Source organism: Monodelphis domestica, chromosome 7 (assembly GCF_027887165.1).
Source record: "Monodelphis domestica isolate mMonDom1 chromosome 7, mMonDom1.pri, whole genome shotgun sequence".
NCBI classification, from domain to species: domain Eukaryota; kingdom Metazoa; phylum Chordata; class Mammalia; order Didelphimorphia; family Didelphidae; genus Monodelphis; species Monodelphis domestica.
This window is the reverse complement of record NC_077233.1, coordinates 26,135,735-26,163,446: the sequence shown is the minus strand read 5'-3', so window position 1 is coordinate 26,163,446 and position 27,712 is coordinate 26,135,735. Positions and strand designations below refer to the sequence as shown.

The window sequence follows — 27,712 nt, the reverse complement described above, 5'->3', positions numbered from 1 at the left end:
TCAGAAAGACCTGAGTTCAAATTTAACCTCAAATAATTAGTAGGTAGTTGACCCTTGGATGAGTCACTTAGCCTCCATTTTCCTTAGTTTCTTCATCTGTAAAATAGAGATAATGCCAATACCTTCCTTCCTCACTCACAGGGCTGTTGAGATATTAAATTGAAATAATATTATAAAATACTTTGCAAATTCACAGCAATATGATTATTCTGTGTTATTGTTGTCATGGCCTCTGAGGTCAATACCATCTCTGAAGATTTAGCATATGAAATTAAGTTGAAATTTCTTGCAAACTTCATGAAAATGATGAGTTTTACTCTGATAATTCCACAGAGACGGTAATTGCTAGATACAAATCTCAAGCAGGCTCATGAATGTGGCTCAAAAAAAGAAGAAGTACTGATTTATAAAATGCATCCTTATAACACCCACAAGCAGAAGGGGATTATCCAATTTTATTTTCTCTAGGACCTCATTCAGATTCTACGGAGGTCTTGCTGCCAAGCCTCAGAAATGACAGGCACATTGGGTGTCAGAATCACAAGTGGATAAGGAATTTCTGGTGTACTTTTCATAAATTGATACTAAAAATTTTATCAGTCGATTCTGCTATGTCTATTAATACATGGATGGGAGTGATGTCTCGTGAGGACTTTTTGGCAACCTGGGAAGACTGAGCTGTGGAGCGGAACAGTGCTATCTCATCCAAATTGCAGAAACATCATTCAAATGTAAAAATAGTCAAGCTCCAGCATCCAGATTAATATTCCACATTAAGAAAGAGGTGTGATCATCGTCTCCACGTGCATGAGCCCATGCAAACACATCAACATCATCATCATCACGATCATCATCATCATCATTGGAGCCAACATTTACAGGGCACACTAAAGTTTACAAAATGCCTTTTGAATATCTCTTTTGATGGTTAAGACTCCATGAGGTAGCTGCTATTGTTATCTCCATCTTACAGATGAGGTAACTGAGTCTCAAAAGGGTTACCAAGGGATATACAGCCAGTGGGTCCAAGGTGAGATTCAGACTACCAGTCTAGCATTCTCTCTAGTCCCAGAAACACACCCATACCCCACCTACTTCCCTTTCCTCAGGCAAAGACCATTCTTCCACTTCCTTCCTCTCCCAAAGTAGAGGATTACGGTAGATGGTGCCATTTTAAAGAATCGCGGTGGTGTGTTGGCATCTTCAGCCCAACTGGAGAATTCCCAGAGCCATAGATCACCCTGACACGGGCTCTGAGGTCAGAGAAGGGTGCCGTCCTTTCCTGAATCCACCCTTGTCTCATTTACATTGCATCCTGAGATGTCACCTTGTCAAAGTTTAGGTGTTTGCCAAATGAAATGGTTTTGGCAGCCAAAATCTATGTGGTTTCCATAAACGGTTGTTAATTTTTTAAAGAAACTCTAAATTAATGGGCCACCTCCTGCCAGGTGAGTAAGCGATTCCCCGGGAGTACATTAGTCAAGCTGGGTGGTGTGTTAACACTTTAAGGCTTCTAGGGCAGGCTCTGTGGGCAAATCTCAATTTATTCTATAGCCCACTTCTGAACTGTTCTGTGTAAATCACATTTTTGTAAAATGCAGCAGGTTTAAATTCACCAGAGAACCTGGCAATTTCAGAGAACCCTGTGGTGAATCCTTTTGTAAAGTGATTAATCCTTTTGTAGGGAGAATAATCAACTTCTGATTATTAAGGTTGTAAATTTGGATTTTTTTAATATTGGATTTTCTTAAAGCAACATACCCCTGCATTATCCTGAATTGATCATTCAATCAATTGGAGCCAAGACAGTACGGCAAGTCAGGAAGAGTTGAGTCTGACTCTTGCCTCTAACATTTACTCACTGTGTGACCACAGGGAAGATAAGCAGCCTCTCTGAACCTCAGACACTGTCAGTAGAAAGATCAATTAATTTGAAAATAGAAGATGGAGTTTCAAATATATCCCCTGCCACTTGAGCCTCTTATGACATTGAACAAGTCACAACCTCCCCGGATCTCCCTTTCCTAGTTTATAAAAGTCCCCATTAGCCCCAAAGTTCTGAAATCTAATTAAATCATAACTGGATTACATCTGATCTCCTCAGTGGAAGTTTCTGCACAGACTAAATCCCAGATCTTTCCTATAGCTTGACGACATAGTGAAGATAATAATGAAAAACAACAACAATAATGGCGGCGAACATTTGATGTTTGCAAAGCATTTCACATATTAACTTATCTAATCCCTACAACATCCCTGGGAAGTAGGTGCTATTATTATCTCCATTTCACAGATGAGGAAACTGAGGTAGATAGAAATGAGTCACCCTGGCAATTGAGGCTGGATTTGAACTTGGGTCTTTCTGATTCCAAGTTACAGGCATTAGCCATGATACCAGATTTGGTATCTGTGTGGAGTATGGATTGAAGAAGGGAAAGACTTAGAGGCTGAGAGAGCAGTCAGAAGGGTTCAAAATAGATGTGATGAGAGCTGGCAAGAGATATTGTGGAAATAGACTTAACAAATCTTAGCAATTGATCAGATGAGAGGACACCCAAAGGAGAAGGAATCGGAATGATTGCAATTTGAAATAGCATCCTTGTGTCCTGAAGGAGTTAATGTGGCTTCCTTCCAGTGTGCAGATTTCTGCCTTTTTCTGTTGAGTCCACCAAGCCAGAGGAATGAAAAATACATGCTGGTCCCAGTCCAACAGATGCCCCTTATTAACCTTGAAGCAACAGATAACCATAAACACCTGACTTCATTGACAAGCCCATCCATCAGTGGCGGTGACATTTTTCACCCACGCTCTCTAATAGACCCGATTACCATGAAGGCTGGATTGAATGACACTGGAGGAGAAAGCTTGGAGTCGTCATTTTTTCCCCTTTTTAAAATACACACAAACTCCGCTATCTGCTAACAAAGCACCCTTTAATGGGAGTTGGGAGAGTAGGAGGAAACAATCTGTTTTCTTACACAAGCGAAATTATTTGGATAGAGTTCATCGTCAAGATTCCCAGTGAAATGTCTTTGGGTTGAGGTGGGGGAAGAGGGTTGGAGGCACCTTTGGGGGCAGCATGGACCTTCCTGAGGAGCTGAATTTCCATTGGCCCCTGGAGGTGTTCCACCACAACCAGGATAACCACAGAGTGAAGAAGGCATTCAAATATCAGGAAAGAAACTTGGGCTAGATGACCATTAGGGTCTTTCCAAACCCTGTGATTCTATAACATTAGCCAATAATCCTCATCACTGGGCCCCTGTCGAGTTACATATTTCTCTTGAATACCAGCCATTACCAACCCCGTGGAAAAAAGGATTCTTTTTAAAGGCATAAAAGACATTGAACGTAACTTGGTTTGAATGCTTCATTAGCCAGCCGTTAGCGTTCATCATTTGTCGTTGCCAAATATCGTGGGAGCCTCGGAAATGGACCGTTGTGCCAGGAGGTTGTGGAAAAAGCCCCCTTTCTGCTGGGCTGAAATGATTATTTTTGTTACAGAGTGTGGCTGTCCCTACTGGTCTCCCTGGGAGCACTTTGCTGGTTATAAAATACAGCGATTACTATGGTAATCATATTGCTGGGATAAAATGACTTTGACCTACTTGTTAAAATGCAGTGTGTATTAAAATAAAGAGTATGAGCTTAAAGCTAAATGAACTCGGAAGACAAAAAGAGAAGCGAGTTCAGAGGCTGGGAAGGTCTTAGATTTTGACAAGTATTTGACAAGGACTAGACTTTCATTTCCAGTTCCATCACTTTCTCTGTGCTTGGAGGACCACTGATTGATGACTGATGCCTTCCTGGGAAGATGGAGATACAAGATATCATCTCTGCGGCTTTTAAGCTAGAAGGGCAAGTTTTTGCACCTCAAGACATGGCAGGGGGAGGGAACAAACCTCTATTAAGTGCCTACTGTGTGCCAATCCCTGGCCTAGGCACTTTATAAATATTATTGCCAAAACTGATCCTTACAACAACACTGAGGGGTAGGTGCTATTAGGGTCTCCATTTTATAGTTGAGGAAACTGAGGCAGGCATAGGCTATATAGTAAGTGTCTACAGTCAGATTCAAACTTGTATTTTCTTGACTACTAGACCCAATGCTCTTTCCACTGCACCACTGGGCTCTAAGAACATGAATATTTTTGTGTACATGATTTTTCATTGTCATTTTTCAATTGTGTAAGACTCTTAGTGACGCCATTTGGGGTTTCCTTGGCAAAGATGCTGGAGCAGTTTGCCATTTCCTTCTCCAGTTCATTTTATAGATACGTGGAAACTGAGGCAAACAGGATGAAGTGACGTACCCAGGGTCACATAGCTAAGATACTAGAGTAGTTTGCCATTTCCTTCTCCAGTTTATTTTACAGATGAGGAAACTGAGGGAAACAGGGTGAAGTGACTCATCCAGGGTCACACAGCTAAGATACTGGAGTAGTTTGCCATTTCCTTCTCCAGTTCATTTTATAGATACTTGGAAACTGAGGCAAACAGGATGAAGTGACTCCTCCAGGGTCACACAGCTAAGATACTAGAGTAGTTTGCCATTTCCTTCTCCAGTTCATTTTATAGATGAGGAAACTGAGGCAAACAGGGTGAAGTGACTTGCTCAGGGTGACACAGCTAAGATACTGGAGTAGTTTGCCATTTCCTTCTCTAGTTTATTTTACAGATGAGGAAACTGAGGGAAACAGGGTGAAATGACTCATCCAGGGTCACACAGCTAAGGGACTGGAGTAGTTTGCCATTTCCTTCTCCAGCTTACTTTACAAATGAGGAGACTGAGGCACACAGGGTGAAGTGACTTGCTCAAGATCACACAGCTAGTAAGTTTTAGAGGCAGGATTTGAACTCAGGAAAAGGAGTCATCCTGACTCCAGGTCTGGCAGTCTATCCCCTTTGCCACTTAGCTGCCCATGCACATGACAGATTCCACACTCACAGAAATACTTTGGGGACAAGCAGTCGTCACCCATGAAGCAAGTAAAATCCCTGCCAGTGGATTTGTAATATATAAAGGGAATAAGCTGCCATGGAGAAGATTTGCTATTTATCATTATTATTGGTGGTGGTGCTCTTTTGAGAGGCAATGTGACAAGAGTAGGGAAAGCTCTGGATTCAGAGCAGTCAGAGGTATTCGGTTCCAATCCTGGCTCAGCAATGTGATCAAGAGCTAAGCGGTCACTTAAGCTTAGTGTTCATCCATTCTTCATCTTGAAAATAAAATAAAAGGAATGGACTTGAGGACCCTGAAGACCCCTTTCGGCCATAGACCTCTCATCCTTTCCGATGAAACAAATTCAATGACAAAAACAAAATTCTTCTTTCTCATCTGCGTCCCAAGAGCGTGTAGCTGCCCAGGATAGAACTGCTGGCGTAGAACGCTCTCTCCCCACCCCCTACTCTCCCACCTACACAACAGACCAATTTGAAGAGCTGACTTTTTGCTATCTCATGATTTCCAGGCCTCAAAAGAAAGCCCTGACTCTCCAGCTGATAAGTGCCTGCCATCATTTTGGGCCGTAATTATTCTTGCTTTGGCATAGATAATTTTGATGCATTTTCACTCCCGAGCTGGGCAATTATCAGAGTTGTATAAATTGACCTCTTAATCATTGCAGAAATTAATGGAAATTACCCTGAGGCAGGCTGGTGAATTCAGGGCCAATTCACAGACTTCAGGGGAAAGCATAGAGGGTCCCTTCAGGTCTCTGCAGAGTGACTCCCATCCTGAGCAAGCTCCCCTGATCCTTTGATTCAAGATGCTCCGTTATTGGGGAAATGGGAAAGGGAACGGAAGGATCACTCCCATCCTCAGATCACACCGCTTTTAATCAATAGTTTCAACCTCCCCCACTAATCATTTTCCCAGTGCTGTGAGTCATGTTCCTTCTCCTGGCAGTTCTGGTGGCAGAAATGTGGGAAGTGGGAATGGCACAAATGAAGGGCCTTTAGGAAGCCACTCAGGCTAGGTAGGCAGTCTCTGGAGCTCTACAATTAGGGACCAGACCAGAAAACTAAAGAATGGAACTCGAAGCTTTGTTTCTTCTTCTTCTGAGGGGGCCAGATGGAAGAAGGTGAAGGCTGTTAAGAATCCAGAAGAAATTTCAAGCATCCTGGATGTTAGTTTTTAAGTTTAAGGAACAATAATGATCACAGCCACAAAAGAGGCTACACAATGTGCTGGATTCAAAGCAAACCTTGATGCCAGATGTTTTGGACCTCAAAACATTAGGCAATGGGGGAAGGGAACGAGCATTTATGAAGTGCCTTCTGTATTCCAAAGGATGCCAGAAAACCATGACTCCATGACCCAGGGAAAGGAGCACCCTAACGCTCCCTCCATCTCCTCACTACAAATATTTTCACCAGCTCACCTGACCCCCATTTCTGGAATGCTCCCCCTCCTCATCCTCACTTCTTGGTTTCCCTCAAGTCTCAGCTCATGTACGAAATCTTTCTTGCAGAATTAAATCCCCTTTAATTTCAGTGCCTTCCCTCTGATTATCCTTTATTTTATTTGTACAATTAGTTAAATGTTGCCTCCCCAGTTAGATTGTGAATGCCTTGAGATCAAGAACTATTTGGTTTTGCATTTCTTGGTGTAACTGGCACTTGGCACAATGACTGGCACATAGTAGGTGTTTAATAAATGGTAGTTGACTAATTGATTGACTTATCTGTGAAAGAGTTGGTCTCTGTGGCCTCAAAAATCCCTTCCAACTCCAAGTATATGATCCGATGGCATCCAAAAAAGCCAACATTATCTTGGGCTACGTTAAAAATGGCTAACTTGGGGCACCTAGGTGGCTTAGTGGATAGAGTGCCAGGCCTGGAATTGGGAGTCCCTGGGTTCGAATCTGGTCTCAGACACTTCAAAATGAGAATGATGATGATTGCACTACCTACTTCCCAAGGCCATTGTGAGTAAAAAAGTGCTCTCTAAATTCTAAAGTCCTACATCAAATTGAATTATAACTGCTCTTGTTTTTTGGACTGGACCTCAGATTTCATAGGTATGGGAGAAGGCATAGGACTCTTGGTGAGTAAACTCCCTCCACCAGTTCAGGTCAGTAAGTTCTCTGCAACTTATAGTCTTAGAGAGTTTTCTAGAGCAGTGTTGCCAAACTCAGTTAGAGCAGGGGTCCCAAACCATCTGCAGATGAGGATGCCTGAGATCTAGCTGCATATTGACTTAGAAAACTATATATTAATATTCCTTATTGGGGGGGGATAGCAAGGAAGTCCAATGGATAGAGGGCCAGACTTAGAGACAGGAAGTCCTAGATTCAAATCTGGACTCAGACACTTCCTAGTTGTGTGACCCTGGGCAAGTCACTTCACTCCCATTGCCTGATCTTTATCATTCTTCTGTCTTGGAGCCAATACACAGTATTGATTGTAGGATGGAAAATAAGGGTTTAAATATGTATATATATTTATACATATATCATACCTATATTAATATTGTGGCCTGTAGGCCACATGTTTGGCTCCTCTGGTCTATGGCATTGCCCAGAGGCACCCAGCTAGTCATTGGAGGTAGAATTTGAACCCAGTGGCTTCTTGGCTTGGAGCCCAGTTTTCCCTCTGCCATACTGCCTTTATAACTCTGCATTAGAGTATTCAACATCTTTAGTGAAGTATGTAATTTGCTTTATTATATCTTAAATTATTTTATTGGTGCTCCACTCTTTATATCTTCATTAATTCATACTAACTCCCCCTTACCCTGCCCCCATCACTTAGACTCTCTCTGCCACAAATAGATAGGGTCAAACCCAACATAGCTCCACATTAGTCACGTGTGAAAGCATATGTCTCCTTCCTCACCTTGAGCCCATCTGCTTTCTGCTGAGGGAATGGAGGCTTGCTTCATCGCCATTCTTCTGATGCTGGGACTGGACACTGCATCGCTCTGAGATCTTTCCTTGCCATTTTCTCTTCTGTTTCTGGATTTCCTGGGGAATCGGTTCTCCTGGTTCTGTTTGCTTCACCCTGTATCAGTAAACATCAGTCTTTGCAGTTTTTTCTGAATTCTAGTATTTATCTTTTCCATTGTTGCCATAGTTTTTGTCTGAGCCTCCAGCCCTGAGAATGGGACACTTTTGCCAAAGATATGGACATTGACTTAATTTCATTCAACAACCCTTTGTTATGCACCTGTTTTGGAGCAAGGCTGCCTGCTGGGTGCTAGGAATAACTGGCAGGGGTCGCCTGTCTCAGATGAAGTAGAACGGCTCCTTGCCTTAGAGCAAGAGGTCTACTGGGAAAGGACAATAGGGCCACCCCTCCTCTCCACCTAATCCACCTAGATTCTTCCTGAAGAGCCCACACTGTGTGGCTATTATTTGGCAATTGGTTTGGCATCCCCCTTTCGAGGTTGAGAGATTAGGGTCTGTTGCCTTGTTCTAGCCAAATGGACAGGAAACTCTTTCAGATATTCTTTGAACATTCTCAGAGTCTGGTAAGTCCAGAAGAGGGTCCTTCCTATGAAGAAGTTGTCAGGCTCCTGAGAGAGGGAGGCAACTGACTCCTTCTATTAAATTAAGGAGTCTGTCTCTCAAATTCTTTAGGAATTCTAAAGTTCCTCCCAACTCTAAATATTTGATCCTACAGCATCCCAAAAGTGAATGTGGGGGGCAGCTGGGTAGCTCAGTGGATTGAGAGCCAGGCCTAGAGACGGGAGGTCCTAGGTTCAAATCTGGCTTCAGCCACTTCCCAGCTGTGTGACCCTGGGCAAGTCACTTGACCCCCATTGCCTAGCCCTTACCACTCTTCTGCCTTGGAGCCAATACACAGTATTGACTCCAAGATGGAAGGTAAGGGTTTAAAAAAACCTTATATGGGTTACATCCCCAGCTATGACCGCCATGGCTGCGGCTCATTGAACAATATGTCTCCTGCCTTCCAATAGCCAAGTTAGGCCCTTGTCACAGTACACAATAAGCATGGCTTACCCTATAAGGCTATTTTTCCTCCCTTCTACCCCCTGATATCCCTTAGCCGAAATCCCATCCTCTGGGAGAATCTCATCCAGGCGTCCCCTTTCCCCACAGCTAGTGCCAAATCCTACTATTTCTATTTTCACACCATGTCTGCCATATAGTCCCACTTCTCTCCATCCATACAATTATCGCTCTAGTAAAGACCCACATTGCCTCCTTCTTGAACCTCTGCAACTCTATTCCATTTGGTCTACCTGCCCCAAATGACTTACTTCTGAGATGGTCATCCATTTATATTTCACGTGTTGTCTAGTCTGTTGTAACCCCATTCTAGGTTTTCTTGACATACTGGACTGGTTGGCCATTTCCTTCTCCAGCTCATTTTACAGATGAGGAAATAGAGGCAAACAGAGTTAAGTGATTTGCCCAGGGTCACCTAACTAGGAAGTATCTAAGGTTGGATTCGAACTCGGAAGATGAGTTTTCTTCTCAACCCCAGACCTGGTGCTTTGTGCACTGTGGTACCACCTAGCTGCCCATTTTGTATGGGCCTGTTTAGTGTATGCCCCATCAGAATGTGAGCTCTTTGAGGGAAGGCACCATGTTTTGCCTTTCTTTATATCCTTAGTACACTGCCTGGCTCATCAGTGAACACTTATTTGTTGGGATGACTACGGTTATGCTAATCCTTAGAATGGGAGAGTTAGCACTGGAAGGAATCTTAAAGGACATCTTGTCCAATTCCCTCATTTTACAGAGGAGGAAACGGAATCCCACAGAAGCCAAATGTCTTGTCCATGGTGGTACGGACAGTGAGTAGCAGACCTGGAAGTCAAGCCCAGCTTCTCTCACTTAACATCCAGCATTCATTCCATTAGCTTTCCATGAGCAATTCCATCTAGGTTGGTTAACCACCTATTAGGTGCCACTTAGCACTGTGTATAGTGAACTGAGCTATAGTGAAACCAGGAAGACCTGAGTTCAAGTCTAGCCTTGGACACGTTGACCTGAGCCAATCACTTAACATTTTAGTCCTCCAGGCTCTAAGTTTCAGAGAAGCCCCAGACATACATTAATAAGGAAAGAGTCCCTTAAGGAGACCAAGTCATAGGCCAAGTAAAAGTCAAGTCAACACACACATACACACACACACACACATACACATGCACATGCAACTACATGCAAGGTACCCTGCTAAGATTTTCAAATAGGAACTTCTGCATATAGTATGAAATCTTTTCAGCTTAATTGACCAGATGAGTCCCAGAGTATGGACTGAGTTTAATTTAAATTCCTTTTGTCAAAGACCATGGATTCAGGAATAGTGATAATAAACACTTACATGTATAAGTCACTTGATCATTCATAAAGAGCTTTCTTTAATGTCCACTATCTCATCTGATACAAAAGCCTGGTAAGGGAGGCAGGGTAGGTATCATGATCTTTTTTTATTCAGGCTGCCGCCATGTCTTCCAGGAAGCTTTCCCTGATACCTACCCCCACCTCTTGCTGAAAGGAAATTCTTCCTCCTCACATCTTCTTGGAGCCCTTGGATTGAATCCAGCCCCTCCCTCCCCTCCCACCCTTGCCCTTATCATCTTGTATTGCCCTTGAGTTACATCATATGTATTGGGGCACATACATTAGGCATCCATGTTGAAGTTGGAGCCAAGACAACCTGAATGTGTCTGACTTCTGAAACATGTTGGCTGGGCAACCCTGCCCAAGTCATTTAGCCTCTCATATTTTTATTTTTTTCTGCTGTGAAATGAGGAGGCTGGGTTTAACGGTCTCTAGATCCCCCTCCAGCTTTAAATCAATGATCCTATGATCTTTCTACTTGTATGCATGAAATAAATGTTCTTTCTCTTAACCCCATCCCCATCCTCTTAGAAGCCTCCTAAGCTCTCTCTCAAATACAACCACTTCCAGAGGTTATCCTTTTCTTATTCTCCCTAATTTGTTAGAGCATTGGTTCTTTCCTTCCTTAAATTCTGTTGTATTCACTATCCATGCAAACATTGTGTCCCTCCTAGAGAATTCCAGCTCTTTAGAGGGCAGAGAGTTTTTTTGGTCTTTGTCCTTCCATCCCCCCTGCCTGGTGCCTTGCACAAAGTAAGTGCTTAATATATGTGTGTGTAATTGGATTGGATTGACCTTGGATAGGTCACCTCGTAGCTGAGCCCTTTTCCCCTTCTGCAAAGCCCATCCTTCTTAGGAAAATGCTCCAAAAAGGCATTAAACAGTATGCAAATGTGAGCTATTACTGAAATGAATAGAATTGAAGAGATCGTTTTAAGCTCAGGCTGTCCTCAGAAAAAAGCTTTCTGGGAGAAGCAGGGCTTAGGCTAACTTTTGAAAGCCAGGTAGCATTTGAGCCATGGGTCTGGACACGTTAGAGCTTCAAAGGACTCTAGAGAACATCTATTCCAAACTCCTTATTTTACCAATTATGTTGATGACTGGGGAGGTTTAAGTGGTTTGTCCAAGGACCTATAGACCTATAGTAAGGAACAGAGCTCATATTTGAACCCAGGTTTCTTCTTGTTTTTGTTTTTGTTTTTGTTTTTGCTGATCTTGTTTGTTATTCTCATACCAGTGTTCTTTTGCTTGAGCTCAGGTCTCCCAAATTCCTAGGTCAGTATCTCTTCCATTGTATCACTGCTCATTTGGCTAAGTGCAGGTAGGGAAAAGGCATTAGAAGTGAAGGGAACTTCCATTCCTTCAACTTCCCAGCTGTTCTGCCTCTATATAGAACTGATTCCAATCCTCTAAACATTAGCATCCCCTTCGATTGCTACCTGGTGAATTGTTACCCATAATACCCATCTCAGATATCACCTCCTCAAGATAGCATCCAGTCCTTTCTCCCCTCAAACCTTCCAACCTAGCTCAGCCTGCTCATTCTTCTACCTCCATCCCTGTGAGTTTTTCTCTGAGTACCCACAGACTCTTCATTTGAGAAAGTGCCTAGGCTGACTGCTCATTGTCTAACTGGCCCAGAAGCAGAATATTCTTCTGTGGCCACTCTCTGCCCCTTTTTATCTTGTTGTCTTCTTCCATTATATACACTCCTATTTATATGACATTCTATTGATTGCATCAAGTCCTAGAAATAAGGCAACGTCTTTTAAATTACTTTGTATAGATTTTGTATTTATTTAGGTATTCTCCCCTCCCTCCCAGAATGTTTCTTGAGGTCCAGAATTATTTCATTGTAATCTTTGTATCCTGCAGCACAATACAATTCCTGGTATATTGTAGGTGCTTACTGAAGGCTTGTTAAATGAGTACAAGCCATCCTTCTTCCTTTTGGTTTTTCCTGTGTGGATTCTTTAGCTTCAAGCTAGAGTGGTCAAAAAATCTAATCTTGCAGGATTCACAGTATTTCCAGAGCTCGATGTTATCTGCCCAGGGACATCTATAAATCAAGCCTTACCAACCATCCATCAGGAATCCTTCTCTGCACTGGACATCCTCTAGGGCAGTGGCAAACACCTTTGGCGAACGTGCATCTAGCTCCCTTTTTGATGCCTCAGGCTTCATATTAAGCAGAACATTATTGCTTAAAGTTACTACTGTCATTAGGTCTACAAAGAAACCTTCTATGTCCAACAGATGTTAGACAATAGCCTTTACCCTGACATTTTTTTACTGAATCAAATGCCTTTTTTTTTTAACCATCAACAAACACTAAGGCATAGTGGGATCTTTTATTTTTTTTCCTCTTCACCTTTTAGGCAATATTCTGTCTATAAAGATGTGATCTGCAGTAAACAGCTTTTTATTATTACCAAATTTCAGTCATTTAATGCAGACCATTCCTCCAAATTGGCTAATTCTCTTTGGATTCTTTTTTAAGAGTTCTGTACTAACAGGCCTCTAGCAAATGGGCATTCTCTCTCTGAGCTTTATCATCTTCCCCTCTACTCCATCATCTATGACATTTACAAAGCCACTAAGTAATACCGAAAAGATTTCTCCAAATCTTCCCTTCGGATAGACATCAAAGCCTCTAAATAGGATCTTTGCTTAGAAACAAGTAGCAATATGGGAAAGCTTCAGTCATATTCACACAATATAAAGCATTAGAAAAATCCACATTGGAGAATGTACTCATTTGGTATCTTAGCATATGCTACTTTTTATTGTTTGTTTCTTTTTCTGTGTATTGCAACTCATGAGAAGGCAGGGATGGGCTACAATCTGTGATGTTGGAGGGAGTACCAATCAGTGAGATCACAGATGCCTGGAAGTGTTAACTAAATCCTGTCTCCCTACCCAGACTAAGAATTTCAAAGGTCTCAGAGGTGTTAGACCTGGAAGGTACTAAGAGGTCATCCAGTCCAGGATTCTGTGAACTCATTAAAAAGAAAAAAAAAACCCATTAGCTATATTTCAACATAATTGATTTCCTTTGTAATCCTAAGTATTTTATTTATGTATTTAAAAACATTCTGAGATGGGGCCCAAATGTTTCCCTAGAGCCAAGCAAGGTTCTATTACAACAAAAAAGTTGAGTCTTTTAGTCCATTTAACAATAGAAGGAGAATTTATTAAGCACCTACTATGTGCTAGACATTGTGCTAAGTGCTAGGAATCCAAAAGACTACAACAAAGATAAAATGTTTATATTCTGTTGTTAGAAAACAGCATGCACAAACACAAGCCTATATAATTATATTAACAAAGTAATTGGGGGAAGGGAGAAAGGGTGGATCAGGAAAAGCCTCTTTGGAAAGTGGTATTTGAGCTGGACCTGGAAGAAATCTAGAGATTCTAAGAAGATGAAGGAAGTGCATTCCATGGGGGGGGGGGGGGGGGGCAGCCTTTGCAAAGGAGAGAGAACAGCAGGCAGGAAGAATGACAAGTAGGTTAGTTTGGTTGGGGGGTAGAGCTGGTGAAGAAGAATAGCTTGCCACAAGTCTGTGTGGTCCAAGGCTATGAAGGGATCTCCTAACATGGCAATTTGTGCTTTACATGGAGGCAATGGAGAGTCACTTGAGCATTGTTGGCAAGGGTGTGCAATGGTTAGATTTGTACTTTAGGCACATCAATTATGGGGAAGATGGATTGGACTGGGGAGAGACTGCAGGGAGGATGCCTGGTTGTAGCAGTCTATGAGGTGGTATTCAGGTGGGTGCAGAGAAGAGGACTGGACTGAGTGAAGAAAGGTCCTCAGCCCCAGACCTGCCCATTAATGCCAGCCAGGTCTGTGAGCATCAGGCTCCATAGCCAAATTCAACCTCTAGCTAAGTTTGCAGGTCAGGATAACTACCTATGGCTTTGGACAAGTCACAGGATCTCAGTTTTCTCACCTGTAAAATGAGATGCAAAATGCTTTGGAAATTAAGCCCTACTATTCATAAAATGAGAAGCTTGTCCTAGTTGTTTTCTAATGCCCCTTCCAGCTTTAAATTGGTTTTCTAATCATTCTTCCATCTTTGCTCTCCTAGCATATCTCCTTGTGATCGGTGACTTGAATGGATATTCAATGAACCTTTCTATAGCTTTTAAAGGTTGGCAGAGCACTTTACATATATTCTTTCATTTGAGTCTCAGAAGAGACAGGTAGGTAGCATTATTATCCCCATTTTGCAGATGGGGAAACTGATGCATAATGAGCTAGGATTGAGATAGAACTTTGATTTTTCGTGTCTAGCTCCAGTATTTCACCTCCCAGCTCCCCAAAGGTCTGAGCTACATCAGGTCTGAACAGCAAGGGCGATACTAGCCTTTTTTTTTTTTAAGTTGGAATTCTGTTTGTCCAGGCTGGGCCTTGGGGCAGTGTCTGGAGACAGGGGGGCCTCTGAGGGCTGTGGGTGGTTGAGCCTGCCCCTAGAGCCCAGTGAAGGTAGTTGGTTCTCTTCCTCTCCCCCCCACTACCTTCCCCCTCCCCCTTCCAACTGGAAAGGTTGTGGGTCTCTCTTGATTGAAATCTAAATTTGGGAACGGGACCAGGATTGGCCTGTGGCTCACCATTTTCACCAATAAGCTCCGAGTTCGGGGAGGGGGGGGGGGGCGGCCCTTGGAGCCGCAGCCCCAGCAGCAGCAGCAGCAGCAGTCTTAGCCTTAGCCTCAGCCTCAGCTGCAGCAGGAGCAGCAGCCGCCCCCCCCCCCCCCCCCAGCGGCCTCAGTGCAGTCGAAGCAGCAGCAGCAGCAGCAGCAGGAGGCCAGGGGCCAGTCGCCTACAGCCCACTGACTCGGTCGCCTCCAGCTTCCCTGGTCTGTCTGGGCGCCCGCAGCCCAGGCTGGGGACATGGCCCTGAGCTAGCCCCACTGCCCAGAGCAAGAATGCGGCCCCTGCCCCAGCGCCCGCACCGTGCCCCCCCGCAGCAGCTGCCGCCGCCCCCCCGCAACCGCTTGGAAACCCCCAGCTGCCCCCCGTAGGGTGCTGCTGCCCAGCCTGCCGCCACCTCCAGGCGCTCTCAGCCCTGTCGGGACTGCGGGACCCTCTGCTGCGGCCCGGTGCCTGCGGAGCGATGCTGGCGTGACCTTGGTGAGTGGCCGGGCCGGCCGGGATGGGGGGCACAGTGGTGATTGCAGTGGACAGTGGCCGTGCCCATCCATCCCTGGAAAAAGGCAGCCGGGGCAGGGGAGGGGGCTGGGAGTTCGGGCTTGGGGCAGCCCCCTGTGCAACTGACAAACTAACTCTGGCCGGAGCCTGGGAGCCCGCAGCCCGCAGCTGGCAGCCTGGCCAGAGGGGCACGGAGGACAGCTGGCCAATGGGCTGGCGCTCCTTGGGTGAGGGGAGGGGAAGCTGAACGTGATCATGGTTGAGGCAGCGGACCTCCCAAGCCTCAGTGTCCTCCTCGGAACAAAATGAGATAACGTGGGAAGCGCTTGGCAAAAAGCGCTCAGTCCTAGCCCTTATAAATATCTATAAAAGGAGGAAAAGGGCCACCCTTCTCCTGCTGGAGCCCTCCATTCTCTTGCCTTCCTCCTCTTGCTAGTGAGGGAGATAGCAAAGGGGAGCAGGGTTTGGAGTCAGAGAGATGTTCTGGGTCCCAGCACAGGCTCATCACTGACTCGCAGTATATAACCTGGGGTGCAAGTCGCTTCATGTCTGCCCCGGAGGGGTTGGACTAGACGACCTTTAAAGACCTTCCCTTCTAGCTCCGGCCCAGAGCCTGGTGCCTCCGCATTCCCGTGCACTTACTTTCTCTGTTTCTGTGGATGGTTCTTTTTTCCTTTTCTCTCTGCTATCTCCAATGCCTGGCCCACCAGGGGAGGGGCTTTAAACATGCTTCTATCAATTGAATGACTGTAGAGCAGTGTTTCTCAGCCATGAACTTGTTTTTAAAATATTTGAAGCACTCCTGCAGAATAATTCATGTCCGCAATGCATTTTTATGCGTTTAACCAAGAGAAAGGGTCCTTGGGCATCACCAGGCTGCTCCAGGGGGCTTGATGTGAAAGCAAAGTTCTGAGAGAAGCCCCTGCCAACTCAAGAGGCAGCTCTGGATCCCCTGGATTCCTGGGCACTTTCTGCTCCATTTTTGGCCCCCTATTTCAACTATTAGACCAAGGTGTAGAGCTTGGTAGGAGCTGACCCCCATCTATGGCTCAGAGTCCCCAAAGGCAGCCCATGTCATCTCAGCTGTTGGGGTCTGGCCGGGATTTGTGTGGAATGACAGAAAGCAAATCTTGAACCCCATCGACAGCTGTGTCTCCTAGAGGCTAAAATAGCTTCAACTGTCTTAGCTTTGTTCAGGAGGTGGGGTGGGGTGGGGTGGGGTGGGGGTGGGCGTGGGTGGTATGTGGTGTGTTTTGTTACTTTCTGGTCAGTTTGCATGGATTTAAACCCCCCCAAATTAACTTGGGAGGGGATAGGCAGCTTGAAAAAAAGCACTGGGCTTCCCGTGATTCTCTCCCCACCCTTTTTTTTTTGTCTTTTTTGCTTGTATGTATTTTTAAAGTTAAAGGAACTACTTTTTTTTTTTTTTAAAGTAAACAGCCTAATGAAGATTGTCAGTGATCTCTAAGCTTATTTTTAAGAGAAGAAAATAGAAAAAGGGAGATTGAGAGTCAAACCTAAGTAGATTCCAAACTGGAGTGAACAGTCTGTAGATTGCCAAAGTTGAATTCCCACCCATATTAAATTATTTGGGCCATTAGGGCCCACTTTCCCCCCCACCCCTCCCCATTGGGTTGGCCCTCATCCTGTGTTTGCCTTTGTTTAGCCAGTGTGAATCATTTGTATACTTTGGTATTTCTGCTTTCTTCAAACAGATGTTTGTATCTGTGCACCCAATGGCCTAATTAGAGAAGCAGACAGAGGGGCTGTGGATAGAGGCTGCACAAATACCAGGGGGAAGGGGGGGGGCAATGCCTTTTAAAAAATAATCAGTTCCCCCGGCCTTCTAAACACTGGGTAATTCAGATGAAGGTGTCAGGGCAGCTGAAGAATTGATGGCCTTTGGATGGTGCTCATCCCCCAATAAATCATCCCCAGTGGGGGGAGGCTTAAAAATGATCCTGTGTTCTAAGGCCCTGGATGGTCCCCCCCATCTCTGATCCCCGCTGATGTGGAGCCGGTTGGCTGGAATGAAGTTACAAGAAAGGCACAAATCAGCCCAGGCAGGCTCCCTCGAACCACTTTTATTTCTGCTCCGCCAAAAGGAACACTTTGTTGGGCTGGCTAGTGAGCAAGTCCTGGCTGCCTCCTGGAGCAGGGAGAAAAACACAGTTCTTGTTCTGGAAGACAAATTCCTTTGAAAAGTGTGAATCATTTGCTTGAGATTTCTGTGGTGGAGGCTCGGGGATGATTAAACGTCCTGTCTGCAGGAAATTGCCAGGAGATGGGGGCATTTTCCCGAGTGGCCTCCGCTGGTCCCCAGTTTTGGGGGGTTAGACAAGGAAGCTCTGTTAGGAGGCGACAATCTTGCTGGGGTGCTGCTGTCCATAATGTTGGCCTGGCTTCCCCCGCCTCACCACCAAATGAGACAAGCCTGTTTTTCTTTCTGGCTTTTGCTTGCTTGCTTTTTTGTTGCATTTCCATGAAAGTCATTGCAACAACTTTCTCATTTCCTTAATGAGCTTTGCAAGACTGAATTTCTTGGAGACAGAGTTTTATCAAGCAGATTTCCTTGCTGGCCTCCTCCCACCTTCCTCTGTAGGAAAAGTACTTGGCTCCTTTCCCCAAGACTTCCTTTAGACAAGATTGTTATCCTTAGGGGCTAGGAGAGCTAGCGGAATGGGAGGGGTGGAAAGGTCTAGCCCAATGCTTACCATTTTAGGCCCAGTGTTTATGACCTCTGCAGGGTTCTGGGGGTAGGGAGGGCCACTCCGGCAGTGAGGGAGGTCCTGCTGCTTCCCCAGGCGGACATTCTCAGGGAAGAGAAACAGCATTAGGATTTAAAGGGGAACCGAAGGCCAGAAAGAACAATCCTGGGGAATGGTGATTCTTTGATGAGATCCAGGACCTTCGGCATTGCAGTCAGCCCTCCTTTATCGAGGGTCTACTCTGCCCAGGTATTTATGCCCGCATGGTATTTGTGGTCATTGCTCAGTCATTTCAGTCCTGCCTGACTCTTCTTGGCCCCGTTTGGTGTCTTCTCGGCAAAGATACTAGAGTGGTTGGCCATTTCCTTTTCTGGTTCATTTCACAGATGAGGAAACTGAGGCAAAAGGGATAAGTGACTTGCCCAGGGTCACATAGTTAGGAAGTGTCTGAAGGCAGATAGGCTGGAAGCAGACTGTGGAGGGCTTTCTGGTTATTTCCAAGCCACGCTAGCTACACATTGGTTCTAATTCTCTTCCCCCTGGAACTTGGACTGGGCTCCTGGCACCCTGGCCTTTGTAGTTGAGCTTTCACCTTATATTCTGCCAAATTAGACAACCCCCTCATTTCCTCTTTATATGCCTTGTATCCTCCAACCCCCCCTTTCTAGCTCCAATTCTCCATATTTTGCCCTCTCTTAATGAAATGTAAGCTTCTCCAGGATAGGGGACCATCTTGCTTGCTTGTTGTTATATCCCTGGGACATAGTCTGAGTGCTTGATAATGTTTCTTCATATGACAAATGGGAGGCATTTGTATTTTAGTCAAAAGGTACTGGGGAGCTATAGAAGCTTCATAAGCTGCTTTTTAGGAACATCATTTTTATGGCTGAATGGAGACAGATTAGATGCAGAGAGACCAATGAGGAAACAATTGCATTTGTCCAAATGGAAGGTGAGGAAGTCACCCAAGCACTAAGATACTTGGGAACAGAGAGAAGGGGGACAGATATGAGGGTGGAATGAACAGTGCTTGACGATTGATTGAGGAGTCAGAGAGTCCTTGTATGAGTGAGGGGAAGAATGGTGGTTTCTTTGACAGAAACAGGGACATCAGGAACAGGGTGTGGGTTAGGGAAAGAGAAAACAACTTTAGTTTTTGACTTCTGGAGTGGGGGTTGCTGGTGGGACAACCTCATTGTTGTCCCAGAGAGCCACCAAAGGAGTAAGGTCACGAGGGAACTCCCAGGTCATAAAATAGCTAGTATATATGTCAGAAGCAAGATTTGAACTCAAGAGTTTCAAAGATGAGTTTTCTATGAACTCCACATTGCACTGCATCTTCTAAAAAAGTAACAACCACAATCTGTGTGTGTGTATGCGTGTGTGTGCGCGTGTGTGCGCGTGTGTGCGCGTGTGTGTGCGTGTGTGTGTGTGTGTGTGTGTGTGTGTGTGTGTGTGTGTGTGTGTAAGTCTTTCCTGATGGCTACTTGGTCACATTGTGCATTTCAAGTCGGGCGATGAAGTAGAAAGGCTTACCTGAATATATAAACTCCAATGCACAGCTCCGGAGCTGTCAATCCCAGGAGACCCGGGGAATTTTTATTAGCCCACTAATATTCAGCCTGGTGATTGCAGTTATTATTTCCATTGAATATCTTGTAAGCTATAAGGAACTCAAAATGGGGGTTGAGCAAAGGCCTGCTTAGAAAATGCCTTTGTTAAAATCTCAACCAACGTGTCCGGTTTTTCCCAGGGTCCTCGAGTTTAGTCTCTGCTCCAGATCTTGGCGACGGCTTCTTTCATATCCTGCTCCTTCTGTGTGGCAGCTGAGGGGAGCTCTTTTTGCCAGGATGGTATTTTGACATTTTCCAGGAGAAGTGAAAATGTAGGGGTGGAAGAAGGAACAGACTCATCATTCCTTCTTATTAGGGAGTTCTGTGGGCGGGCCCAGGGAGGTTGTCAGAGCCTCGAGGAAAATCATTAATGATTTCACTGGAAGTCCGGGCAAAGCCTGCTGGAGTGACTTGGGCTTAGACAATTATTGCATCCCCCGCGACACTTTTCCCTGTGACGGAGCATCCTCTGGCTTCTGTTGCAGGGTCCTGGCACGCGCATGCACACACACACACACACAGACACACACACACAACTGCAATCCACGTGACTCAGTTTTGTTTTGTCCTGATCCAGCCGGCTCTGATGATTCTTAACTGGTTTGTCATCTGTTGAGAGGACGATGGGGCCCCTAGGGGAGGTGGGACAAATGTGGGATGAGTTTGGTTTGATGGGGTCCCACTTCAGCCCTAGCAGCCTGGCGGAAAGGGCTTTCCAGTGTGTCTGCATGTGGACCAAAGGACCGTTCTGTTTCTGGTTCAGCTCTAACGGGGCCACCCAGATCACTTTCCAAGCTTTCTGATGGATGCCATTGTGGGGTGGAAGAAACCACTTCCTTTGAAGTCCAACAGACCTGTGTGTCTTTGGGCAAGTCACTGAACCTCTGTCAGCTTTTTTTTCTCATCTTTCAAAGGAGGGGATAGACTAGATAACCTCCAAGATCCTGTTTGGATCTGAATCTCTGTCCCCAGGATCTGTATTAAGACTCCTGGATTTGCTACTTATCATCTATGGGACTAGTCACTTCTCTCTATATACCTCAGTTTCTTCATTTGTAAAATGAGAGGATTGACCTTGATGGTCTCTGAAAAAGGTTTAGCTCTACATCTATGATCCTTGCCATCTCTTCTGTTGCCTTTTTTTGTTTGTTTTAAGCCCTACCTTCTGTCTTAGAATTAATACTGTGTCTTGGTTCTAAGGCAGAAGAGCAGTAAGGACTAGGCAATGAGGGTTAAATGACTCACTTGGGGTCATCTAACTAGGAAGTGTCTGAGATCAGATTTAAACCCAGGACCCCCCATCTCTAAGGCTTGGCTCTCCATCCACTGAGCCACTTAACTGCTACCATCCCTTCTGTTTAAATGACAACATGGAATCGTGCTCTGGACAGCACACTTGTCCTGGCCACTAGTTAATATTGAAGGACTAGTCTAAGGTCTAATGGAGGCAGATTCTCAGATCATAGGTATAGAGCCAAAAAGGAACCAAGAGGTAATTTAGTTTATTGCCTGCCCTATAAGTGAATTGGTTTGCCCAAGGTCATGAAGGTGGCAAGTGGCCTAGCTGAGATTCAAAACTGTCTTCTGCTTCCAACCAAATGGTGCTCTTCATTGTGCCACATGGACTCATATAAGCCTCAATTTCTTGGGGGGATGGTATATGTGCACATGTGGAGAGAGACAGAGAGAGAGAAGGAGAAGAGAGACAGAGATTAGAGAGAGGAGAGAGAAAGAGAGAAGGAGAAGAAAGAGAGGCAGGGAGATGAGAGAGAGAAGAGAGAGATTAGAGAGAGGAGAGAGAGAGAGGAAAAGAAAGAGAGGCAGGGAGATGAGAGAGAGAAGAGAGAGATTAGAGAGAGGAGAGAGAAAGAGAGAAGGAGAAGAAAGAGAGGCAGGGAGATGAGAGAGAGAAGAGAGAGATTAGAGAGAGGAGAGAGAGAGAGGAAAAGAAAGAGAGGCAGGGAGATGAGAGAGAGAAGAGAGAGATTAGAGAGAGGAGAGAGAGAGAGGAAAAGAAAGAGAGGCAGGGAGATGAGAGAGAGATTAGAGAGAGGAGAGAGAAAGAGAGGAGAAGAAAGAGAGGCAGGGAGATGAGAGAGAGAGAAGAGAGAGATTAGAGAGAGGAGAGAGAAAGAGAGAAGAAGAAAGAGAGGGAGGGAGATGAGAGAGAGAAGAGAGAGATTAGAGAGAGGAGAGAGAGAGGAGAAGAAAGAGAGGGAGGGAGATGAGAGAGAGAAGAGAGAGATTAGAGAGAGGAGAGAGAGAGAGGAGAAGAAAGAGAGGCAGGGAGATGAGAGAGAGAAGAGAGAGATTAGAGAGAGGAGAGAGAGAGAGAAGAAGAAAGAGAGGCAGGGAGATGAGAGAGAGAAGAGAGAGATTAGAGAGAGGAGAGAGAGGAGAAGAAAGAGAGGCAGGGAGATGAGAGAGAGAAGAGAGAGATTAGAGAGAGGAGAGAGAAAGAGAGGAGAAGAAAGAGAGGCAGGGAGATGAGAGAGAGAAGAGAGAGAGAGAGAGGAGAGAGAGAGTGAGTGAGTAGTGGTGGTATTTCTAAGATCATAAACCACTGGGGGTCATGTTCTAGCCTTGAGCCCCAAGTCAAGGGCTGGGATGGAACAATATGCAGGAGGACCCCTGACTGCACTGGACAGTTCCAAAACCTCATCAAGGAAGAAAGGATGAAAACTGGGGGAAAACAAAAGTGGGACTTGCCCCCAGGGCCTCCCAGCTGCCTATTAGAAATAGTTACGAACCAGGACTGTATGAACTTCAGAAAAATTTTTACGACCTTTCCAATAGAACTGGTTTCCTTGGTAATCTTGTGTATTTTATGGATTTAGAACCATTCTTCTGAGAAGGGGTCCAGGGACTTCACTAGCATGGCCAAGGGCATCCTGCCACAGGAAGATGAAGATGCCCTGAGCTAGCCATCCTGAACTGGCCCCAACCTTCCTTCCTGCTCTCATTTCCCACTGTTTCCTGAATGAACCCTCTGAGCCTAGCTGTCCCCTCCCTCCCTCCAAGCTGTGCTGCTTTTTCCTTTAGTCACCTTTTTTGTCCTCCTGACTTGAAAGAAAGAGGCACAAGCATTTATAGAGTGCCTGCTATGTACCAATCATTATCTCATTTGATCCATACAACCTTACTCTGGGAAGTAGTTGCTATCATTATTCCCATTTTTACAGTTGAGGAAACTGAGGCAAATAGTGGCTAAGTGACTTGCTCAGGGTTGCACAGCTAGTCTGTCTGAGTTCCAATTTGGACTTGATTTGGACACTACCTTACTGGCTAATATTATGTCAGGTGAGCAGGGACTTCTTTGTGTGTGCTTTCTTTGTATCCCCCAATACTAGTATACTTGTTGGCACATGGTAGGCATTTACTGACTGCATATTGGCTTAATTGTCATTGGAGTCCAGGCAAGTAATTGCCTCAGATGTGAATGGGACAGTAGGCAACACTCTGAACTTAAACCAGAACCTCAACAGTGTCACTTCCTCTGAGTCCTAGGGACGTAACATACTTTTACCCAATCTCACTTTTTTTCCAGAATTAATAAACAACATTAGGGGGACGAGGTCCAAGTTTGATCCTTTTCTCAGAACCTCCTCTGGGAAAACCTCCATGATGTCTCCATCTTGGGGAAAGTTCACCCCCTCTATATATCTATAACTTTTTTCCTATCCTGTATGCCTTAGCATTTATCATTTTCATAGGGATAGCGGACCTATCATTTCCCTGTTGTACAATGGGGAACTCCCTGGTGAGGAAACCCCCTTTACCTATGCAGATTGGCTCCTTCCTTCCAACTTAGGGTCTCAGAGAGTTGCCTGGAGCATTAAGAGGTGAAATGATTTGCCTCCTGATTCTGAGGCCAGCTCTTGACCCACTCTATGATGTTATGCTATCTTATATTCATGCTAGAGAATACTCTTCTTCAAGTAGGGAGAAGCCAGCCAGGTTCAAGTGCTGCCTTGGACGCCTACCTAGGTCTGCACCTAATTCTCTCAGCTTGGCTTTGCTCATCTCTAAAATGAGGACAATACCGACACCTTCTTCCTGGAGGATCAAGGGAGATAATGTATGTAAATTGCTTTCTAAACCTTAGCACACTAGATGTCAATTTTCATTTGTGTGAGTTGTCTTTTCATGGGTCTGTGCATCTTCTTTCCCCATTCCTGCCTAGATGCTAAGCTCCTGGAAATCAGATACACCTTCTCTTCTTCTTTGTGTCCTTCAGAGTGCCTTGCCCTTGTAGTTGGCACTTAAGGAACACCTTTTGTTGACTGATCAATTAGAACAATTAGCATTGGACAGTGGAAAAAAACCTGGGAACCAAGAGTCATGACGACCAAATTCTAGGCTCACATCTATCCCTAAATACCCATGAGATTTCAGCCTATCTCTGAGTTTCAGTTTGCTGCACAACTAACCTTTATATAGTGCCTTAAAGTTTGTTTTGGAAACTGCTTCTTCCTTTCTTCCCATTGAAACTCTTGGTTTTCTTTCCTTAATTCTTCTCATTACCTTCTCATCTTTGCTCTCCTTCCCATGTTCTCTCTCACTCACTTCCCCCTCCATCCTCATATATATGGGCATCTTTTCTCTAGGTCTCTCCCAGCCTCATTCCTTCACTATTTGTTTTTCTTCTCCCCCCATCTTTTCCTTTCTTTACTGTTTTCTAGCTTCTACTTTTCTGAATGCCTTTCTTCCTCTCCCTCCCCAATATTTGTCTTCCTCAACTTTCTTTCCTCTTCTTTCTCCTCATTTTTCATTCCTTTATTCTTTGACTTTTACCTTTCTTTTTCTTCTCTTTTGGAAGAAAAGATTTAAGTATCTCTTGAAAGCCAGTCATTTCACCATTCTGAGTCAGTTTCCTCTTCTCTACAAGGTTTGTGATAAGCTGCATTTGTGAATGACTTGATAACTATTTGTACAGCAGGGGATTTTAGTCGTTCTTGTATCAGGGACCCCATGGGCAGTCTGGTAAAGCCTAGGGAGCCCTTCTCAGAATACTGTTCTTATTACATAAAACAAAAACATGAGACACCAATTATGTTGATAATCCTTTGTAACATACAAAATAAACCAATTATATTGAAAACTACTATAAAACATATATGATAGTTGATATATATATCTTTACCTTCCATCTTGGAATTAATACTATTTATTGGTTCTAAGGCAGAAGAGCAGTTAAGGGCTAGGCAATGGGGGTTAAGTGACTTGCCCAGGGTCACACAGCTAAGAAGTGTTTGAACCTAGCACCTCTCATCTCTAGGCCTGTATCTAAATCCAGTGAGCGACCAAAGTATTTTTTAAAAGGTCCCAGATCTTAGGTTGACAGCCCTGCAGTATCAGGTGGGATGGATCATAGGGAAATGGTGATGCCATCCTTGGTGGAAGGTGCTATATTCTCAAATAACTATTATTTCATCAAGACACACTAGGATGTTATTGATGGTGTGTTGGTGTTGGAAGATGTTCTTTCAAGTTTCAGCTTTGACACACACACGGTCTGAGGGATTTGAACCAATCATTTCACAGAACCGCAACTATAAGTTGCAGAGTAGTTGCTGATCTACGTGGGTGAAAGGCATTTCTTCTTTGACAATTCCCTACATTGATGAAGTCACAGCTCCAGTCAAAAAATAATAATAATGATGGTCCTTAGGAAACTAGATTTAAAATGGCATAAAACTTCATAGCTATTGACTAGCTTTTTACTAGATAAGCCGGGATGCAGAGGATCTGATGAAATAGAGGGGCTCCTGGGGATGGATAATCTGGGCTTGAAAGATCAGCTAGCGCTTCCTTGCAGAGGTTTCTCTTACTGGAAGCTGTGCTGGGCCCCCGGTGAAGTCATTCTTTATCTGCTGGAGAAACTGATTGGAGATAGACCCTCAGAGGGGACCAGAGTCCCAACCCCAGAAGGCTGCCCCTCAGCACTATCTCTAACTGCGATCACATGCCTGGTGCTGACCAGCTCAAAAGCCAGATGTGGGAAAAGCCAACAGATGGGATTTCTAGCCCAAGGGAGTGATGGAGATCTCCTGAAGTCTACATGCTGTGTTTGATTGGATGATTTATTGAGTTACCAGGGCATATCTGGAAAAGAGAGACAGAGACAGAGAGACAGAGACAGAGAGACAGAGAGACAGAGACCAAAAGAAATGCCAAGAGAAATATTTGTTTCATCCTAGCTTAGGGGACTGACTGTTGTCTGGGGGCAGTTTGAAGAGGCATAATGAAAACTGAGTTATGATACCCCTACGTTCTTCATCCTGGGCTGGGTTATTTTGAGACACAGATACTGTGTTTAGAAACCTCCAAATGTCTAAGTGCCTCCCGTGAAAATCAGTAGTTTAGAACCCTAGCTAGGTGTTTGAGGTCTGTGCCCATGGAGTTCCCTTTCTGACTCATTCTCCTAGGTGAAAAGACTTCACTTTGGGGTTCACCCACAGACTGTATCTGCTCTCTGAAGATGCCCCCTAACTAAGTACTGAACAGCTTTCATCCCCTCCCCAAAGGTGGAGGGCCAGCTGATGGAATTGTTTGGAAGTGGTAAATTTTTTGGAATTTTGGAAGTGGAAATTTGGAAGTGAAATGGACAAAAATAGAAACTGCCTTCAGTGACATCAAGGATGGCATCAGGGACACTAAGAATGACACAGTTCATGGACTACCTACAAACATCAATTTAAATGTTGTTGCTATTAACCTGGAATTTGGGGGGAGGAACAGAGTAAAAGACTACTCACTGAACAACACCCATATTGGGATCTCTTTGTAAATGAAGCAAGAGATGAATGATGTGTAGTTAAATAAAATGGCACTGAAAATGGCCAAGATGGGAAATTCCATGGGCCTGAGTGGGAATGATCATTGAGGGGAGCAAAAACTCCATTTCCCATGAAGCCAGGAGCCCAATGCATAGGTAATTGGTATGAAGGAAGACAGACTATATATAGCCTTCATTAGAGAATTGATTGTTTCTTTCTTTGTGTTTGCTTCTTGGGTGTTGGAGCACCTGGTCCATGTAGTAGGTGCTTAATAAATGCTTGCTTGCTTGATTGATTGGTTGATCAGTGGTTTCATGGAGGTCTCTGCTGGTTTTGTTAATGGGAGGAAAGAGAGATGAGCCAGGATGGCAGCTTGGTGATGACTGCTACCCAGTGCTCTAAGTATTGCCTCAGGCAAGCAAGCTGGGAACTATATTGAAGATTGGAAGCCACAGGGCAAGGGAAGGGTAGTGCCTAAGGCAAGGCAAGACAACAACTGCATTGGAACCTGGGATGGGTCAGATCAAGTGACAAGCAGCAGACACTGGCAGGGGGTGGTAGTTAAGCAGTGATGCCAATTCTTTCCATACTGAAGGCTTCAATTGCCTCACCCTGCCTTGCCCTAATTTGAAATGTGAGTCCTTTGGAAGAGCTCCTTTCAATCAGCCAATGAGCATTTGGTTAGTCAATCAATTAATGCTGATTAAGCCAGGTTTATGTGTTGGGCATCATGCTAAGGTGTGGGGAGCAAAGAAAGGTAAAAACAGCCTGTGCTCTCAAGGAGATCACATTCCTAGTGGGAAAGACAACAGAAATCTATAGGTCCCTGTAGGTTAGATAAAGAACAGATGGAAGACCACCTTAGGGAGAAAGGCTACGCAGAGCTGTCTAGAGGGACCTGGAAAGCCCCCTGGGATTTGAGCAGCTTCTTAAAGGAAGCAAGGGAAACTTAGGAGCCTCTGGTGAAGAGGGAGATTATGTCATGAAATGGTGAAAAGACTAGGAGATAGAAAATAAAATATGTGTGAAGACAAATATGTCAGTATAGCTGAAGGACAGAATACAGTTGGTGGGAGGGAAGGGAGTAAAGATTAATGAAATGAGAATGGTAGGATGGGCTAGGCTGTGGAGAGATTTAGA

The 27,712-nt window shown here is 44.7% G+C and overlaps 1 protein-coding gene across 3 annotated transcripts in view; it reads left to right on the top strand.

The window, feature by feature from the left end:
- Positions 1 to 27,712, top strand: part of PRICKLE2 (prickle planar cell polarity protein 2) — a 369,208-nt gene that overhangs the window by 162,473 nt on the left and 179,023 nt on the right. Inside the window, exon 1 of one of the 3 annotated variants that reach the window (XM_056804373.1) lies at positions 15,101 to 15,454. The exons of the other annotated variants lie outside the window; for them this stretch is intronic. The gene's annotated coding sequence lies outside the window, so the exon portion shown is untranslated. Of the gene's footprint in view, positions 1 to 15,100; positions 15,455 to 27,712 lie in introns of those variants that run through there. 3 annotated transcript variants of the gene reach the window in all.